Below are 20,503 nucleotides of genomic sequence, written 5' to 3' on the forward strand. Positions count from 1 at the left end.
ATATAGATGTGGCACCTTCAGCTGCCCTACCTAAGTATAACCTAAAGGGGTAGGGAGTTGTGAGAATACTACCTAGAACTCCCGCTCTTGTACTCAGGTAGTTAATGGAACAATGAGGTGCAATTCTTAGTCCCCTTCTGGAAGTGTCTTGGGATTAGCTAATTCAAACTTTGATATTGTTCACAAGGGATATTATAGCTCTAGAAACAGTTCATATGAAAAGCTGCTAATGCCTATGTAACTGCTGCCAGGCAAAACCAAACATGGGACCTCTGGAGCTTAATGAAGGAGCCTTTACAGCTTGAGCTATAAAGCCAGCTGCCTCCCAGCTTAGGCTGTAGAGCTCCCTCATTCTTATTGCTCACTGTAAGTGGTCTAAGTGCCACTATATGGGACAGTGAAACATGCCCCATCGGGCTATATCTACACTCGCGGCTTCTTGTGCGAGTAATATGCAAATGAGGCTAAGCATGGAATATCGCCAAGCCTCATTTGCATACCTAATGAGCCACCATTTTTTTCAGAAGAGGCTCTTGCGCAAGAAGGAGCGTCTACACTGCCCCTTCTTCCGCAAGAAAAACCCTCTTGCACAATGCCGTTCTTCCTCTCAAGTAATAGGTGTAACGGCATTGCGCAAGAGGGTTTTTCTTGTGCAAGAAGGGGCAGTGTAGATGCTCCTTCTTGCACAAGAGCCTCTTCTGAAAAAAATGGTGGCTCATTAGGTATGCAAATGAGGCTTGGCGATAGTCAACGCTTAGCCTCATTTGCATATTACTCGCACAAGAAGCCGCAAGTGTAGACATAGCCTAGGTGTGTGGGCATTTAAAATTAGACTTATATGTAAATAGTATAACATACAAACCTTCTCTTCATACCATAATTACAGAGCATAATACAGAACGGCTACGTCTACACTGGCATCATTTTCCGAAAATGCTTTTAACAGAAAAGTTTTCCGTTAAAAGCATTTTCGGAAAAGCACGTCTAGATTGGCAGGATGCTTTTCCGCAACAGCACTTTTTGCGGAAAAGCGTCCATGGCCCATCTAGACATGGTTTTCCGCAAAAAAGCCCCAATCGCCATTTTCGCGATCGGGGCTTTTTTGTGGAAAACAGTACAGTGCTGTTTACATTGGCCCTTTTGCGCAAAAGTCTTTCGGAAAAAGACTTTTGCCCGAACAGGAGCAGCATAGTATTTCCGGAAAAGCACTGACGATCTTACATGAGATCGTCAGTGCTTTTCCAGATATTCAAGCGGCCAATGTAGACAGCTGGCAAGTTTTTCCGCAAAAGAAGATGATTTTGCAGAAAAACTTGCCCGTCTAGACATAGCCAACATGTTTATGGGGAGGCTTCCCATTTGCAAACAGAACATACACCTGCAAAATTTACATTGGCTATTAAACAGCACATGCCTGAGTAGTTGTACCACTAATGTAGTCAGTCAAGACTTTATATTGACTTTAACTTCAGACGGTTGATTTTCTAAGTGATGCATCCACACTACCATGCCTGTCGTAGCAACCTTAAAGTAGCTGAAATCAATTGAATTACTCCTGCTTTGCACAAGGAGTAATGCTATTCTGTAAATTTGCTTGGCTGAATTTACAGTAGTGCAAATGCAACATTGCTGGAAAGTTGAGGCTATTGGCCTCCGGGAGGCTTGTCACAGTTCCCTACCCTTTACCACTCTGGCCAGAACTTCTGCCTCTATTGCTCTCCCTGGTGAACTCAAAAAGCCATGGGAAAAATTGATTGGCCTTTCCCATGTGGCCAGCATTGCAAGCATATTCAGAGTACAAAATTCAAAGTACAGAGTACATGTGCACGTTGCAGCATATGTGGAGATGACCTCGAAAAACCCAACCAAAACTGTGATAACTTTGAATATTTCTGCTCCACGGGCTCCAGTTTTCAGGGGCAGAGAAGAGTGACAATATGGGGTGTCCAGGAGATCTTGGACCTCCTTGAGGAGTGGGAAGATTAAACCTTCCTTTCCAAGCGCTGAACCAGCAAAAGGAATAATGACATTTTCAGCAAGATTGCAAGCTGCCTGGTGGCTAAAAGCTACTCCAGGGATGCCCAGCAGTGCCGAGTGAAAATCAAGGGACTGAAGAAGTCCTACCATGAGGCAAAGAAGGCAAGTAGATGGTCTGGTTCAGTACCTCACATGTGCCACTACTATGAGCAGCTCAACACCATTTTGGGGTAGGGGGTCCAGCAGCTTTCCCAACATGATTGTGGAGTCCAGCAAAGTCTTTCAAGGCCTCTCTGATTTGTGCTGCCCCTTACTGTACTCTCCTGATCACACTGATGTCTGACTGCTCAAAGTCTCTGGCTAGATGCTCTGTCTTACGCGCGCACACACCCTGCAAGATAAGTTTTCCCCTTGCTCTCTCAGGGTATGTCTACACTACCACCCTAGTTCAAACTAGGGTGGTTAATGTAGTCATACGAACTGCAAATGAAGCCCGGGATTTGAATTTCCCAGGTTTCATTTGCATGTTGCCGGGCGCCGCCATTTTTAAATGTCCGCTAGTGAGGACTCCATGCCCACGGCTACACGCAGCACGAACTAGATAATTCGGAACAGGAAGCCTATTCCAAACTATCTAGTTCATGCCACATGTAGCTGCAGGCACAGAGTCCGCACTAGCGGACATTTAAAAATGGCGGCGCCCGGCAACATGCAAATGAAGCCCAGGAAATTCAAATCCCGGGCTTCATTTGCAAGTTTGTATGACTACATTAACCACCCTAGTTCGAACTAGGGGGGTAGTATAGACATACCCTCACAGATTATGGAGCACACAATACACCTTCACCACAAAGGGAATATTGTCTTTGTTGAGGTTCAGCCAAGTAAGAAGACTCTTTAACCTTTCCTTTAAACGCACCAATGCACATTCCACCATAATTCTGCACTTGCTCAGCCTGCTTTTGAACTCCTTCTTGATGGGGTCCAGGCTGCCCGTGAACAGCTTCATGAGCCATAGGAGCAAGGGGTAGGCTGAGTTATCCAGGAACACGATTGACATGTCCACCTCTCCAACTCTGATTGTCATTTGAGGGAAAAAGTTCTGGCATGCATCTTTTGGAAGTGGCAAGAGTTCCTAAAGATGCAGGCATCATGCACCTTTCCCATCCATCCCTCATTGATATCAGTGAAACGGCCTTTGTGAGTCACCAGCATCTGCAGCACTATGGAGAAGTAACCCTTGCTGTCGATGTACTCTGAAGCAAAGTGGGTGGGGGCCAAGATAGGGATGTTTGTTCTGTCTATGGCCCCACACAGTTAGGGAACCCTATCAAAGCAAAATCATCCAGTATGGTGTCCATGTTTCCCAGAGTCACAACCCTCCCTAGCAAAATGTTATTGATTGCCTTGGCTACTTGTATAACAGCAGCCCCCACTGTAAATCTCCTCACTCCAAACTGATTTGCCACTAACCATTCAGAAGTTCAGTGGCCACTGCTAATTGTCCCATGTGCATATCACAATGCAATCCCACCAGTCTGAGCTTGTCTCATGGCACCACAACTGGCATTGCACTGTGTCTAGAAGAATGATTGGCAGCTGTGATAGCATCAGTGTCAGCCTTACATGAGCCGGGCCTCCATGCCACACTGAGCTTCATCCTTGTCCTCTTCCTGGAGGATTGACATGCTCTCAAAGCAACATGCCATTAGCTATACCATGATACACATTACCATCACAATGGTTTGCTATAAATTAGGCTCCATGCTCAAGCTGCTCTGGCAGGTGACCAGGGCTCCAAAAGGTGCAAGCACACTACCTCCCCGTTAGGGGGAAGGAATTAGACAAGTGCCTTATGGGATCCCCTTTAACCACCATTTTGGTCACAGCAGGCATCATGAGCATAGACCACAATGCAAAGCTGCCAAAGGTACCTTCCTTTCTGAGTTGACAATAGATTCCCTAATGGAGACACATTACTTCAGACTACATTTGATTCTTCCCTGCCGTAAAGAACACAGATCTTTGACTTTGCAAAATCAGGTGGTAAGAAATCAACCATATTAGATTTGACCTTACCTTGTAGTATAGACATGCCTTGTAAATGTAATTAATTGTGTGCTTTAATTAATTCAGGCAGGACTTGCTGCTACCAAGTAGCCTGGGCCTTAGTTTATCCAAAAATATGCATTTTGAGAAAGTTATATACATCATTTCTTTAGTGAATGAATATCCACTGTCTGCCACAGTAGCTATCATTTTATTTATATCCCTGTATTGTAGACCATGCTGGCTGTAAGTTCTTGATACAAACTAATAATTTTGGAGCAATAGCAGTTTATCTATGGAGCCCACTCTGAGGTCTCATATCAGGTTCACCGATTATCAAGCTGAAAGATACTTTTGTTATTTCTAGTTGGCCTCCTACATACCACAAGCCACAAGTCTTTCCTGAATTAATTATTGTATGAACTAGCGCATATCTTTTAGCAAAAAACTTCCAGTCTTCATTTCAACATTTCCAGGAATGGTGAACCCTTGCTAAGTTGTTTCTGTGGCTAATTACTCTCAATATTTAAAATATGCACTTTATTTTCACTGTGAATTTGTCTAATTTCAACTTCCAGTCATTGGATCTTGTTATGCCTTTGTGAGCCAGACTAGAGAGCTCATTATCATTTCCCTTCCATGTAATTTCTTTCAAACTGTGACCCTTAAGCTCTGCTTGGTAAGCTAAATATATTGATCTCTCTTAGTCTATCACTATATGGCATATTTTGCAATCCTTTAGCCATTCTCCTCTCTGAGCCTGTTCCAATTTGTCAATACATCCTCTTTGTATTTTAGCCATTATAACAAGACATAGTAGTCTAGTAGTGGTTGCAAATATAGAGGTAAAATAATCTCTCTACTCCTATCTGGTAGTCCTTGATTTATACGTCTAGATTGGCATGATTTTCCGGAAATGCTTTTAACGGAAAAGTTTTCCGTTAAAAGCATTTTCGGAAAAGAGCATCTAGATTGGCACAGATGCTTTTCCGCAAAAGCACTTTTTGCAGAAAAGCGTCCATGGCCAATCTAGACGCGCTTTTGCGCAAAAAAGCCCCAATCGCCATTTTCGTGATCGGGGCTTTTTTGCGCAAAACAAATCTCAGCTGTCTACACTGGCCCTTTTGTGCAAAAGAGACTTTTGCCCGAATGGGAGCAGCATAGTATTTCCGCAAAAAGCACTGATTTCTTACAGTAGGAAGTGCTTTTGCGGAAATTCAAGCGGCCAGTGTAGACAGCTGGCAAGTTTTTCCAGAAAAGCGGCTGATTTTCCAGAAAAACTGGCCAGTCTAGACACAGCCCTAAGGATTGCATTAGCCCTTTGGCCACACTGTTGCACTGGGAGTTCATGCTTTGCTACTTATCCATCATGAATCCCAAGCCCCTTTCAGCTTCTCTTCTTCCCAGGATAGAATCTCCCATTCTCTAAGTATGGCCCACATTCTTCCCTGCATCATGATTCTGTAATATATCGCAGAGGAATACAGTGTCAGTTCCCTGAGTAGTACGCATAGTTGAACAAATTAAATGAAAAAAGCAAAATTTGCTGGTGCTGGGAATTCCTTGCCACATACAGAAGTCATCCATCCACCACGACTGTGCTTTTTGTTTAACAGGTAGGAATTTTAAAAAACACATCAGAGAAGATGGTTGCAATTGGACCCTTAACACACAATACAGTTTTCCGTACTAGTCAAACACTTCTGACATAAAGGGAGAATAAATAAATAAAGTCCTTTAACCTTGAAAGTTCTTGTTCCTAACCTTGATCCAAAGGAGGATTTATTGTAGGGAGGAAGCTGAAAGTAAATCCACTAAACTATGAATATCTATCTATCTATCTATCTATCTATCTATCTATCTATCTATCTATCTATCTATCTATCTATCTATCAATCACAGATGATACATTGAGATATAAATGGAAGTACAAAAACACCCACTGGGAAACTTGTTTAGTTAGCCAGTTCTACCTTTTGCTAATTCTTCCTAGGGCTATGTCTACCCTGCGCATTCTTGCACAAGAAGATATGCAAATGAGGCACGGCAAGAATATTGCTGCACCTCATTTGCATACCTAATGAGCCTCCATTTTTGCGGAAGGGGCTTTTGCCCAAGAAGGAGCTGTCTACACTGCTCTTTCTTGTGCAAAAAACCCCTCTTGCACAGTAGCCATTCTGCTGCTTATTTGCAGTGTAGACAGCTCCTTCTTGCACAAAAGCCCCTTCTGCAAAATGGCAGCTCATTAGCTATGCAAATGAGGTGCAGTGATATTCATCGCTGTGGCTCATTTGCATATCTTCTTGTGCAACAATGCACAGTGTAGACGTAGCCTAAGAGATTTGTGATATGTTTGCCTCTAATTTTAGGTTGGCCTAAGTAAGATGCTACCACACAAGCAATGATACTATGCAAGGGAAAATCCATCAATGAAAAGGTTTTTTTGTTAGTTTTTAACTTCATTGTATGTATATCCTTTAAAAAACCTGGCACTGAAAGCATCTTTGTTCTAAATTATCTTTTGACTTTTCACAAAGATAATATGTGTAAAGAAAAGAGATGGAAATATTATAAGTCCAATCAAACAATATGCCATCAGAGGTTATTCTTAGAAGCTTCTTTCCAGAAAAGAAAAAGCAAACAGCACTACTCCAAATAATTCATTTACAGCAAATACTGTCCCCTACCACTCAATCACAGTTTTCAGAAGGTGTCAGATAGGTAAAAAGTAATACTGATTTATGATACAATGCTCCTTTGAATCTAAGGAAGGTATGCTGTTGAACAATAATCACAAAGGAGACTACATATCTTCTGGAGATTCTCTTCTATTATACTAAAAAAAAGCACATTTTTGAGTACTTGATAGATAATAATTGGTGCCTGGCTTGCGGTTGTGAAAATTGCTATAGCTTACATCTTGAGATGTACACATAACAATAAAGCCCTCTGTATTGGGAAAGTCATAGCCCTCAACTCAAAAGAACATAAGTAAAAGAGCTATGTCTTCTTCTACCAGTATACCTGTGTGTTCCTCCAATTCACTGGTGTCACCTCTTTTAAGAGTAGATTAGATAAACTCTGGTCAAGGATGGTCAGGCCCACCAATGTGGGTGAGGGGAAGGTAATGGATCAACTGCACTTGAGATTGGTGATTCAAAAGGGCCTAGGGCTCCTGGTCACTACTGTTGCGACTGCAGCTGAGAGAGCGGATAGAGTCCTGGGCCCTTTAAATCATCACCAGAGGCTCACACAGCATGATTCAGAGCTATGAGTGGTGCATGTCAGGCAGTGTTGAAGGGTTGGTGATCAGAGGTTAGCTCCAACTCCAAACTCGCCCCTTCTTATGAGGTCCTGTCCCTTCCAGGAGTGTGAAGATTCCCACACACATAACCTGCACAGGGGCTCATCAATTCTAGGGAAGGTCTTGAAAATACTGCCATGAGAATGGAATAGATGGCTTCTTTCAGTATTTATGCAGATTGCTTACTTTATTAAAATATATATTCAGAACAGAAAGGAACCAACAAACTCTAAGTATTATAATAATTTATGTAAGAGTATAGTTTAAGAAATCAAGGGCTAACGCCATAAAGCTATTAAGTTATAGAATAGAAACTATAAATATGAAATAAAAACAGCAAAATAATGGAATGAGATAATGCAGACAATGAATAGTGGTTCTAATACTGAGTAAATAGTGTAATAATGCAATTACAGAATATAACCTCTGTATAATAAAATGTATAATATTACCATGATTACCTATATGAAATTCAAAACAGCTAAGTGCTTTTTCGGGACTTCTGGATGGCAAAATATGTATATATGTGAAAATCCAACCTAAAATCAATAAGGCCATGTCTACCTAGGAAACTATTTCAAAATCAGAGAATCTGACTTAAGAACACCCAGTTTAACAAATTCAAACTACTGTGTACTCTCTACAGTTCGAATTAGTCCAAAATAGCATGTCCACACTGAACAGAGACTGTCTTGGACTTAGAGCCCCAGGAAGCACTTTGAGAAGGACACCAGGAGGGTGAATACTTCCTGTGGCTGCTTGGTCCAGCAAAATGCAACACATGCTTACAGGGGCTCCTCTCCATTGACACATCTCGCAACCCACTCCTACACTGCCTCCCCTTTATGGGCCAGAAAAGGGATGCAGTGGACACACGCCTTCTTGTGCTCTGTTGCCCATGTGGACACCACAGCACTGACACCATGGAGCTAGAGCTGCTGCAAATCAGTGCCAGGCTCATGGGCCTGGTGCTGCATCTCATGGTGCAGTATGTCGAGAGTCTCTGCATGTTGCTCCAGTAGGACCAGGACAAAGACAAGGAGGACAAACACCAGCCTGCCCCACAGACCCTGCTCATCCAGGTCCTGGTACTCCTGCTGATGTGCGTGCCCCTCAGTCCCCTGAATACCATGGAATGGAGGAGGGAGATGATCTTGGACTAGTGGGACCACATTGTCATGCAGGGATTGGACAATCAACAGTGGCTGCAGAACTTGAGTGTGAGGAAGTCCACCTTCTTGGAGATCTGAAAATGGCTCATCCCTGCCCTCAGGTGACAGAACACCCATGTGAGACTTGCCATCCTCCATGCAGAAGTGCGTGGCCATTGCCCTGCAGAGTCTAACCATGCTGGACAGCTACTGCTCAATCAGGAACCAGTTCAGTGTAAAGAAATCTCATGCAGGTAGCCAAGGCTGTCAATCATGTGCTGCTATGGAGGGTCATCACTATGGGAAACATGGACAGCATTGTTGATGCCTTTGCCACCTTGGGCTTCCCCAACAGCGGGGGGAGGGCATAGATGGCACACGCATCCCCATCCTGGTCCCCAGCCACCAAGCCACAGAGCTCATCAACAGGAAGGGGCACTTCTCCATAGTGCTGCAGACCCTCATGGATCACAAGGGATGCTTCACCAACATCAACATTGGATGGTCAGGAAAGGCTCACGATGCCTGCACCTGAAAGATGCAAGCCAGCACTTTTTCCCCCTACCATGCCATCAGAGTTGTGGAGGTGAACATGCCCTGCGTGATCTTGGGTGATACAGCCTACCCCTTGTTCCCTGGCTCATAAAACCCTATGCAGGCAGCCTGGACCCCATCAAGGAACAGTTTATCACCAGGTTGAGCAGGTGCTGAATGGAGGTGGAATATGAGTTCGGTTATTTAAAGGGGAGATTCTGGAGTCTCCTCACCCATCTGGACCTCAGTGAGCACAATGGTCCCTTTGCGGTGGCCTGTTGAGTGCTCCACAATCTACGTGAGAACAAGAGGAAGACTTTTCTGCCAGGATGGAGGGCTGACGCTGGACATCTAGCCCAGGAGTTTGAGCAACTGGACATCAGTGTCAACAGGAGAGCACAGCAAGGGGCTGTGCTCATCAGAGAGGCCTTGAATGACAGTTTTATGCAAAATAGTGATAGAGATGTAGCCGTGTTAGTCTGGTGCAGCTGAAGCAAAATGCAGGACAATGTAGCACTTTAAAGACTAACAAGATGGTTTTATGCAAGGCCAGTTCTGAGACTCTCCCCTGTGCCTCTCCACAAGGGATCCATGCATTCTCTGTGTGTGTCTTCCTGCCCCATCTCTGCCTTCCCATTCCTTCCCTTCCCACCTCCTCACCTCCCTTGCAGAGTAAACAATAAAGACGTCATTTTTAAAAAATTTGGGGGACATACAACAGAGGAGGGAATGGAAAAGAATCTGGAATGGGGATGGGGCTAGGAGTGGAGCTTGCCTCTGGATTACATCTCACCCTTTTCCTTATTGCTTTTCCTTTTTTTGTAATTTCTGAAATTCTTCTCACTCTGATTCCTGAAAAGCATACATTTCCTCCTCTCATATACTTCATATTCTGTTTAAATAATTTGAAAAAAGTGAAAGGTTAGTGATGAAATAGTCAAATTAAATGGATAATTTATTTAATTTGCACCGACTTCATATTGGTATATGTAATGATATTTGTAACAGACAAAAATACAAATAGCGCTGATGCTGGGCACAAGCAAAATACAATACAGTTCTTGAAACTATATTTAATTAGAAAAAAAATGGAAAAGCATCAGTAATTTGAATCAAATTGATTGTTTTTTCCCACAGTAAAGTAGCTCTTACTGAAAATATACTGCCAATTGAATAAGCACTTCAATTTTTCCAAAAGAATAGCACATTTTTACAGAGCAGTTGCACAGTACAATTTTCAGCTGTCTTCCTGAGGCTTTACTTTGCTAGAAATCATGTGTACAATTTTGAATATAATAAAACTCATCTTTTTCTACAAAAGTAGGACATGCTCTGAAATGCTTTGTATTCCGGGAGTTATGTGTAACAGATGCTTTGCAAAATTAAGTGTTTGGGTACATTTCAGAATTCATCAAAACACTGTAAGCTTTTCACTAAATTTGAAGTTTTGGCATCCCATGATGTCAAGCATTTGTCAATAAAATTAGTTTAATACAAACATTAACATTATGTTTTCTTTATCACAGAGCAATGAAGATCAACAGATTTTAATTAGCTTTCAAAATTTAAATTTGTTCTGAATTAATGATGTCTGCTGAAAACAACTGTTCTTGATTTCTGTTATCATAAATGCTCAAGAAAACATATTTTTCTTAATGTTTCAATAAAAATATAGTTATAAAGTGCACTATATGAGAACTTAGTTAACTTATAACAAATCAAATAAGTAGAACATGTTAATTAGGTGGGCAAATGGCTTTTGGAAGCACTTTTTTGTATTGATATTATGTTATGCATGTGTAGTTAGATATACTGTATATCATATCATAGTAAAGAGTAATTTGTGTCTGTTGGCACAATAAGTAAACAGAGAGGACTGTAGCTTAGGAATTAAGGCTGGCAATTTGGAATCATTCTATTTGCCTATCTGATTGGGAAGACAAGAAATAATGTTCCTACTTATAAAGACAATATTAAATATTAAATCCAAAGCATTTGGTATGGTCTTGTACAGACAAATATGAAGGCAGTAATCAATTGCTAGAGGTTTATTCAAATTAACTTGTCAGAAAGGGACATTCACAGTACTCTTCTTGATCAAAATTGTCTCCAGTCTTGCAAATGAAGCAGTTAAAAACACTTGATATGTACCCTTCATGGTTAACCAATTACACTGTGATGGGGCATCTTCCCTGCACTGGCTCTGTAAGGATTAAAACCCAGCCCTGGGAAAAGGCTGAGTGAGTGTAGCCTGCAGTTTAGGCAGATATAGCCAATTAGGGCCCAGCTGCAGCTGTATAAATAAGGGCTCATGGTGGGAAGAAGAGGACACACTCTTGCTCTAGCTGGGGAGCAGGAGCCACCTGGCTGACAGGGAAGCTGGAGGCTCCCTGACACAGAGCAGTGCTGGGAAAAAGCAGGCAGAGGTGGGAAACTCTAGCCTGATCTCAGTCCTAGGTTGCAGGGCCTGAGGCAAGGCTTGAGAATCCAAGGGTATAACTCAAAATAAGCTATGCAACTTGAGCTACGCTAAGGCTACATGTCTTCACTGCCAGTTCTTCTGGCAGAAAATATGCAAATGAGGGAGTCATTTGCATAAGTAACACTCTCATTAGCATATTTTCTGCCATTTCTTTTTGTGCAAAAAGAAGCAAGGAGTTTTTGTGCAAAAAGAAGCAATGTGGACTCTTTTATTATGTGAAAACCCTGTTTTGCGCAAGATCCTTATGCCTAAGATCTTGCGCAATCCAAGGTGTTTGTGCAAAAAGAAGTCCACAGAGCTTATTTTGCACAAAAACCCCTTCTTCAAAAAGAAACAGCAGAAACTATGCTAATGAGAGTATGACCTATGCTAATGAGTCCCTCATTAGCATATTTTCTGCTGGAAGAACTGGCAGTGTAGACATAGACTAATTGTGCAGCTTAAGTCAAAATACCTTATTTTGACTTTTGGCGCTGTCTACACAGCAGTTATTTTGAAGTAGAGCACTCTTCCCCTGACTTCCCTTACTTTTGCAGAAAAACTTGCCAGCTGTCTACACTGGCCACTTGAATTTCCACAAGAACACTGACGATCTCATGTAAGATCTCAGTGTTCTTGCGGATATACTGTGCTGCTCCCATTAGGGCAAAAGCCCTCTTGCGCAAATCATTTGCGCATGAGGGCCAGTGTAGACAGCACAGTACTGTTTTGCGCAAAAAAGCCCCGATGGCTAAAATGGCAATCGGGGCTTTTTTGCGCAAAAGTGTGTCTAGATTGGCCACGGACGCTTTTCCGCAAAAAGTGCTTTTGCGGAAAAGCGTCCTGCCAATCTAGACGCGCTTTTCCGAAAATGTTTTTAATGGAAAACTTTTCCATTAAAAGCATTTCCGGAAAATCATGCCAGTCTAGACCTAGCCTGAGGGTAATAGGAGTCAGAGTAAGAAGTCCTCCAGCTTGACCATATTTCGACATTATGTGTGTAACGTCAGTTAACCAAAATAATGCAGATGTGTAGACATAGCCTAGGGCTGTAGATACATCAGTGCTGGGAAAAAGCAGGCAGAGCTGGGGAGCTCTGGTCTGACCTCACTCCTAGGCTGCAGGGCCCGAGGCTAGGCCTGAGGGTACTAAGGCTGCAGGGAAACAACCAGGATAAGAAAAGGCAGCAGGTCCACACCTCCTTGCCAATGATGAGTGGCCATTTCAGACTGCAGTTTGCCCTTGAGGTAAGGGGCTAGATACCCCTTTCAGATTTCTGACTGGCAGTGGGTCACTGAGGCAAGGTAGGTATAGGGAATTGGGGGTTCCCTGGGAGTGGAGAATCCTGGAGTGCCGGGCCACTGGCCTAGTCTCAGCTGTGCTGCTTCCCTGTATACTGGATCAGCACTTCAAGCATGCTCAGTACAGCCATGGGGTGGGACTTCCTCCACCAAAAGTGTGCTGTGAACCCCTTCCGAACCAGTGCATGGTCTGCTCATCCCATCACACAGCCTCTAATTGATACCACAAGGTAGTAAATATGCATGGCAGAAAATACTGAGGAGGGAAGGGCACCGTGGCCCTGAAGGGACGGGGCACTGAACTAGCAGAAGATCTATAAAAGAGGCTAACCAGCAGAGGGCACTCAGAGGCAAAAGTGCTGATTCCCAGAGTGACTGCACTGTGGGGTGAGTGCATGACAAAGAATACTTGGGATCTTTGCTGGCTTAGCCCAGTCACCGTAAACACACAGGGGTATGGGCTTTCCTTGCTGCCAATGACCTCACAATCTACTCTTGTTTTGAATGCAGACTTTGCTTTAGAATCCTAGGACTGGAAGAGACTTCAGGAGGTTATCGAATCCAATCCCCACCTAAAGCAGAACCAACCCCCCAACTAAATCATCCCAACCAGTGCTTTGTTAAGCCGGGACATAAAAACCTTTAGGAATGGAGATTCTACTACTTCCCTATGTAACTCATGCTAGTGCTTCACCACCCTCATGGTGAAATAGTTTTTCCTAATATCCGACCTAGACCTCCCCCACTGCAACTTGGGACCACTGCTCCTTGTTCAGCCATCTGTCACTACTGAGTGCCTCTCTCCACCCTCTTTGAAACCCCTCCCTTCAGGTAGTTAAAGGCTGCTGTCAAATCCCCCCTCACTCTTCTGTAGACTAAACAAGCCCAAATCCCTCAGCCTCTCCTCATAGGCTCCAGCCCCCTAATCATTTTCATTGCCCTCTGTTGGACCCTCTCCAATGTGTCCACATCCTTTCTATAATGGGATTCCTAGAATTGGACACAATACTCCAGATGTGGCCTCACCAGTGCTGATTAAAGGGGAATAATCACTTCTTAGATCTGCTGGAAATGCTCCTCCAAATGCACCCTAATATGCCATTAGCCTTCTTGGCTACAAGGGCACACTGTTGATTCATATCCAACTTCTCATCCACTGTAATCCTTTACTGCAGAACTTCTACTTAGCCATTCGGTCCCCAGCCTGTATCTGTGCTTGGGATTCTTTCAGGACTCTGCACTTGTTCTTGTTGAACCTCCTCAGATTTCTTTTGGCCCAATCCTCCAATTTATCTAGGTCACTCTGGACCCTACCCCTATCCTCCAACGTATCTACCTCTCCCTCTAGCTTAGTGTCATCTGTAAACTTGCTGAGGGTGCAATCCATCCCCTCATGAAAGTCTTTAATAAAGATGTTGAACAAAACTGGCCCTAGAACTGACCTTTGGGGTACACTGCTTGATACCGACTGCCAACCAAGTTACTTTTCAAAAGCTTTGTCACTTTAAGATTGGTCTACAATAACATTGGGCCTATGGTGACCATATTTTCTAAACCAAAATTAGGGACACATTAGCCATGCCCCCTGACCCCAGCTAGCCATGCCTCCTGCCACTCCTGGAGGTAGTATTCCCAGGGGTCAAGATGGAAAGATGACTGGAAGTAAAGGGTGTCATGTGACCACTCTAAGAACTCCGCCCACCATCCTCTACCAATAGGGATGAGTTTGGACCCCATAGGACCCCCTCCCATGCAACTATCTTGCAATTACATTTACCTAACTTGCATTTTCATTAACTCGGGGGGAGAGTCTGGGGGAAGTGTTCCCTCTAAGATTTTCCTCTCATGAGCAGAGTAAATTTTGTCTTGTGCACCTGTATTGAGTCCATGTACACTTGTTCGGATAGGTGCCACCTATAAACGTCTCCCTTTTCCTTCTGCTGTCATGTCTACTTCCCACCCCTCATCCTCTGCCATCCTGGCTCCTGCCCTTCTTACTCCTCTCAGCTCTTTAGGGACCTGCCTTCCTCCCCTGCACCAGCCCTTCTCTTCCCCCTGTATCCACTCCTCCTCTAGCCCCACTTGGATCATCGGTAGCTACTTCTGCTCATCCCCTCTCCTAACACCGTCCTCTATCCACATACCCAGCCTCTCTCCTCTGGTGTCCATCCCTCCCCTCCACATGTCTGCCCTTCTGCTTCACTCCCACAATCCCCTGGCACCTGCTCCTTCCCTTACCCCTGCACCTTCCTGGTGCCTCCCCCTTCCCTCACTGCCCCTGCCCTCCATGCCCTCTTTCTCCTTGATTCCCATCCCTTCACCACCCTCTGACCCAGTTATCCTCATGACTTGCTCCATCCCCTGCCTTCCTCATGTCCACCCCTCTTTTCAATCCCTCTTCTCCTGGCCCCCACTCCACCCCTCTCCTCTTCCTCCCTCTTGCCCCCATTGTCCCAGCATCCCTCTCCCAGCATCACCCTGTCCTCTCCCTTCTCTCACCCCTTCTGATACCCCCTCCCCTACCCTTTTCCTCATTGTCTCTTCTTGGCACCCTGGCATTTGTCTTTCCTCCATCTTGCCTTCTTCTTTCTTCTCCTGCCTTGCCCCACCTACCCTAAGCACAAGACCCTTCCTCTCCTCATAGACTCATAGACTTTAAGATCAGAAGGGGCCATTATGATCATCTAGTCTGACCCCCTGCACAATGCAGGCCACAGAATCTCACCCACCCCCTCCTAGAATAATCCTCTCACCTATATCTCAGATATTGAAGCCTTCAAATAGTTTGAAGACCCCACAATGCAGAGAATCCTCCAGCTGTGATCTGTACCCCTTCTACAGAGGAAGGCAAAAAACCTCCAGGGCCTCTGCCAATCTACCCTGGAGGAAAATTCCTTCCCAACCGCAAACATGGTGATCAGATAAACCCTGAGCATGTGGGCAAGACTCATCAGCCAGACATCCAGAAAGTTCTCTGTAGTAATTCCTATCATCCCTCCATTGACCTATTTCCCACTGATAATGAAAGGTCAATTAGTCACCAAGATCATGTTATCTCATCAAACCATCCCCTTCATAAACCCATCTAATTTAATCTTGAAGCCAGATAGATCTTTTGCCCCCACTACTTCCCTTAGAAGGCCATTCTAGAACCTCACTCCTCTAATGGTTAGAAACCTTCGTCTAATCTCAAGTCTAAACTTCCTACTAGCCATCTTATATCCATTTGTTCTTGTGTCCACACTGGTATTAAGCTTAAATAATTCCTCTCCCTTCCTGGTATTTATCCCTCTAATAGGGTATGTTTACACTACCACCCTAGTTTGAACTAGGGTGGTTAATGTAGGAAACTGAAGTTGCAAATGAAACTTGGGATTTAAATATCCCGGGCTTCATTTGCATCTTGCCGGGCGCCGCCATTTTTAAAGCCCCGGTAGTTCGGACTCCGTGCCTGTGGCTACACGTGGCATGGAGTATGTAGTGCGAATTAGGCTTTCTAATTCGAACTACCGTTACTCCTCGTGGAACAATGCAGGCCACAAAACGAGGAGTAACGGTAGTTCGAATTTGAAAGCCTAATTCGAACTACCTACTCCGTGCCGCGTGTAGCCACAGGCACGGAGTCTGAACTTCCGGGGCTTTAAAAATAGCGGTTCCCGGCAAGATGCAAATGAAGCCAGGGATATTTAAATCCCGGGCTTCATTTGCAACTTCTATTGCCTACATTAACCACCCTAGTTCAAACTAGGGTGGTAGTGTAGACATACCCATATATATTTAAAGAGTGAAATCATTTCCCCCCTCAGCCTTCATTTGGTTACGGTAAACAAGCCAAGCTCCTTGAGTCTCCTTTCATAAGACAGGTTTTCCATTCCTTGGATCATCCTAGTGGCCCTTCTTTGTACCTGTTCCAGTTTGAATTCATCCTTCTTAAACATGGTAGTCCAGAACTGCTCACAGTATTCCAAATGGGGTCTCACCAATGCCTTTTATAATGGTACTAACACCTCCTTATCCCTACTGGAAATACCTCGCCTAATACATCCCAAGACCGTATTAGCCTTTTTCACGGCCATGTCACAATGGCGGCTCATTGTCATCCTATAATCAACCAGGACTCCGAGGTCCTTCTCCTCCTCCGTTACTTCCAACTGATGTGTCCTCAGCGTATAACTAAAATTCTTGTTATTAATCCCTAAGGCTGCATCTAGACTACATGCCTCTGTCGGCAGCGGCATGTAGATTAGACACATAGGCAAAGGCAAATGAAGCCGTGATTTAAATGATCGCGGCTTCATTTACATTTACATGGCTGCCGCGCTGAGCCGACAAACAGCTGATCAGCTGTTTGTCCACTCAGCGCGCTAGTCTGGACGCTCCCCTGCCGACATCAAAGCCCTTTGTCGGCAGCCCCGTTATTCCTCGTCGGATGAGGTTTACCGGGGCTGCCGACAAAGGGCTTTGATGTCGACAGGGGAGCGTCCAGACTAGCGCGCTGAGTGGACAAACAGCTGATCAGCTGTTTATTGGCTCAGCGCGGCAGCCATGTAAATTTAAATGAAGCTGCGATCATTTAAATCGCGGCTTCATTTGACTTTGCCAAACAAACAAATCTACATGGCTCCGTTGACGGAGCCATGTAGTTTAGACGTACCCTTAATGCATAACCTTACACTTCTCACTATTAAATTTCATCCTATTGCTATCACTCCAATTTACAAGGTCATCCAGATCTTCCTGTATGATATCCAGATCCTTTTCTGAATTGGCAGTACCTCACAATTTTGTGTCAACCACAAATTTTATCAAGACACTTCCACTTTTGGTGCCAAGGTCAGCAATAAAAAGATTAAATAAAATTGGCCCCAAAATGGATCCCTGAGGAACTCTGCTAGTAACCTTCTTCCAACCTGACAGTTCACCTTTCAGTATGACCCACTGTAGTCTCCCCTTTAACCAGTTGCTTCTACACCTCTCAACTTTCATATTAATCCCTATCTTTTCCAATTTAACCAATAATTCCCCATGTAGTACTGTATCAAATGCCTTACTAAAGTAGAGGGGGTATGTCTACACTACAGCACTAATTCGAACTGAGGGTATGTCTACACTACAAAGTTAATTAGAACTAAGCTAATTCGGATTAGCGCATCTAGACTTAAAACTAGTTTGAATTAGCGTTTTGCTAATTCGAACTAGCACATCCACACTGATTAGACGGTGGGTCACATTTAAGGGCAGCTGAAACCGGTTTCAGCAGGGCATCAGGTTAATAGTTGCTTTGTGTTGCTGCTATCTGAGGCTATCTGAGGCTCGTGCTTAAAGAGATCCCCCCTGGACAGCCGGTTCTCAGCTTTTCCGCTTGCTTGCCTACTTTGCCGAGGGACAGCAAAGCGTTTTTCTCTGCGCCTGCCTGTGTTGGTGGTTCCCTTTGGGGACACCGCCGCAGTTGGCAACATGGAGCCAGAGCTCGCCCTGGGTTTTCTGGTGCAGTTTTTGGACTTGCAATGGCTGGACGCTGCCTGGCACCTCCTGGTGCACGTCAGCCCCCTACCTCTCCACCTGGTCTCCCTAGGGGCAATGGAGGAGCCACAGCAGTGCCCAGACGGCAGCGTGCCCCACCGCATCTGGTGTCTGGACACCAGCAGCAACTGGTGGGACCGCATCGTCTGGGGAGACAGACAGTGGACACAGAACTTCAGAATGAAGAAGGACACCTTCCTGGAGCTCTGTGAGTGGCTCGCCCCTGCTCTGAAGCGATGGGACACTCGCATGAGGCACGCTATCCCCCTCCAGAAACGTGTGGCCATCGCCCTCTGGAAGATCTCCACGACGGACAGCTACTGATCCGTCAGGAACCAGTTTGGCGTAGGGAGATCTACCGTCGGAGCAGTCCTCATGCAGGTACAGCACTCACCAGCCACTGGGCTGGTGGGGAGGACAGCTGCAAGGAGGGGATGGGCCGCCCCAGGGAAAATGGGTGCAGGGGAGGAGGCGAGTGGGGCGTGCGGCAGTGCCAGGGAACGAACACTCCCAGTGATTTGGGGTTTGTTGTGTCTCTCTGCAGGTGGTCAAGGCCATCGACCGGGTGCTTCTCCACAGGTTGGTCAGGCTCGCCGACCCAGATGCCGTCATCCGGGGGTTCGGAGCCCTCGGCTTCCCCAACTGCGGGGGGGCCATCGACAGGATGCACATCCCCATCCATGCCCCGGAACACCAGGCCTCCCAGTACATCAACAGGAAGGTGTACTTCAGGGCTCCTGCAGGCTGCGTGTGACCACTGGGGCCAGTTCACAGACATTAATGTGGGCTGGTCTGGCAAGGCACATGACGCCAGGGTGTTCCTCAACTCCTCCGTGTGCCAGAGGCTGCACGCCAGGACCTTCTTTCCCAACTGCCACATCAGGGTCGGGGACATGGACATGCTCGTGTGCCTGGTGGGGGATGCGGCCTACCCCCTACAGCCCTGGCTCATGAAGCCGTACATGGGGCACCTCAACCCCTCCCACCAGGCCTTCAATGCCAGGCTCACCAGGGCCCACACTGTGGTGGAGGGGGCCTTTGGACAATTGAAAGCAAGATTTACGTGCCTCCTCACCTGCCTCGGCCTCGCCCAGCACAATATCGCTCCCGTGGTGGCAGCATGATGAGTGCTGAACAATTTGTGGGAGCGAAAGGGGGAGGTTTTCTTGCCAACCTGGATGGCTGAGGCTGAGCTCATGGCTGCCCAGTATGCTCAGCCCCGCACCATCGCTGTCCGGAAGGCCCAGCGGGGGGCCATCCGGATCCGGAAAGCCCTGCGGGAGAGAATGCAAGTAGAGGAGGAGGACTGAACTGTCCCTGCATGCCCCACTGGGGCCTTCTTCCACCCTCCCCTCCTTCCCCTTCTTAACCCCCCTTCCTAATGTCAAATAAACACACCTGTTTTGACAACCAAAATCTCTTTTATTTTACATAACTGGGGTGGGTGCTAGTGGGAGGCTACCCCTTCCCAGCTTGCCCTGGTGGCCACTCTGGCCAACACCAGGCAAACTCTACTGCCCCCCTCTTGGCTCCGGAGCCCTTAAAGGGCCACGGGCTGGCTACACTGTTTGTGCCAGTTGCAAGCCTGCCAGCACCCAGCCAGCAGACCCTGCACCTGCCACAAAATGAGCCAGCCACCCGATGCCACCCAGCCCTCCACTGCTCCCCAGGACCAGCCTGGCGGCTCCCAGGAGCCTACCCGGGGATGCAAGAAGCGGGCGCCCGCTTGGTCAAGTGCAGAGATCATGGACCTCATCCAGGTTTGGGGGGAAGCCTCCAATGTCCATGATCTCCGCACTAGCCACAGGAACGTGGCTGTCTACAGCCACCTGGCTGCCAGCCTGGCCGCCAGAGGCCACCAGTGCAGCCGGGACCAGGTCCGGTGCAAAATTAAGGACCTGCGACAGTCCTACTCCCGGGCCTGCCAGACAGGGGGTGACCCAGAGGCTTGCCCCCACTTTCAAGCTCTGGACCGCATCCTCGGGGCTCCCGCCGTCCATGCCCCCCCAGATGGTGATTGACCCCGGGGCAGAGGGACCACTCCTGGACACGGAGGAGGAGGAGCTGGAGGACGCTGAGAGCCAGTAGCCTGCCGGCAGCCTGCCCAGGACCCAGTACCCCCGAGGCACCCCACTGAGCATGTCTCCTGTGTCGTCCAAGGCTGGGGAGGCCTCCACCTGTGAGTACCATCATGCTCCCCTTA

Source organism: Pelodiscus sinensis, chromosome 13 (assembly GCF_049634645.1).
Source record: "Pelodiscus sinensis isolate JC-2024 chromosome 13, ASM4963464v1, whole genome shotgun sequence".
NCBI lineage: Eukaryota > Metazoa > Chordata > Testudines > Trionychidae > Pelodiscus > Pelodiscus sinensis.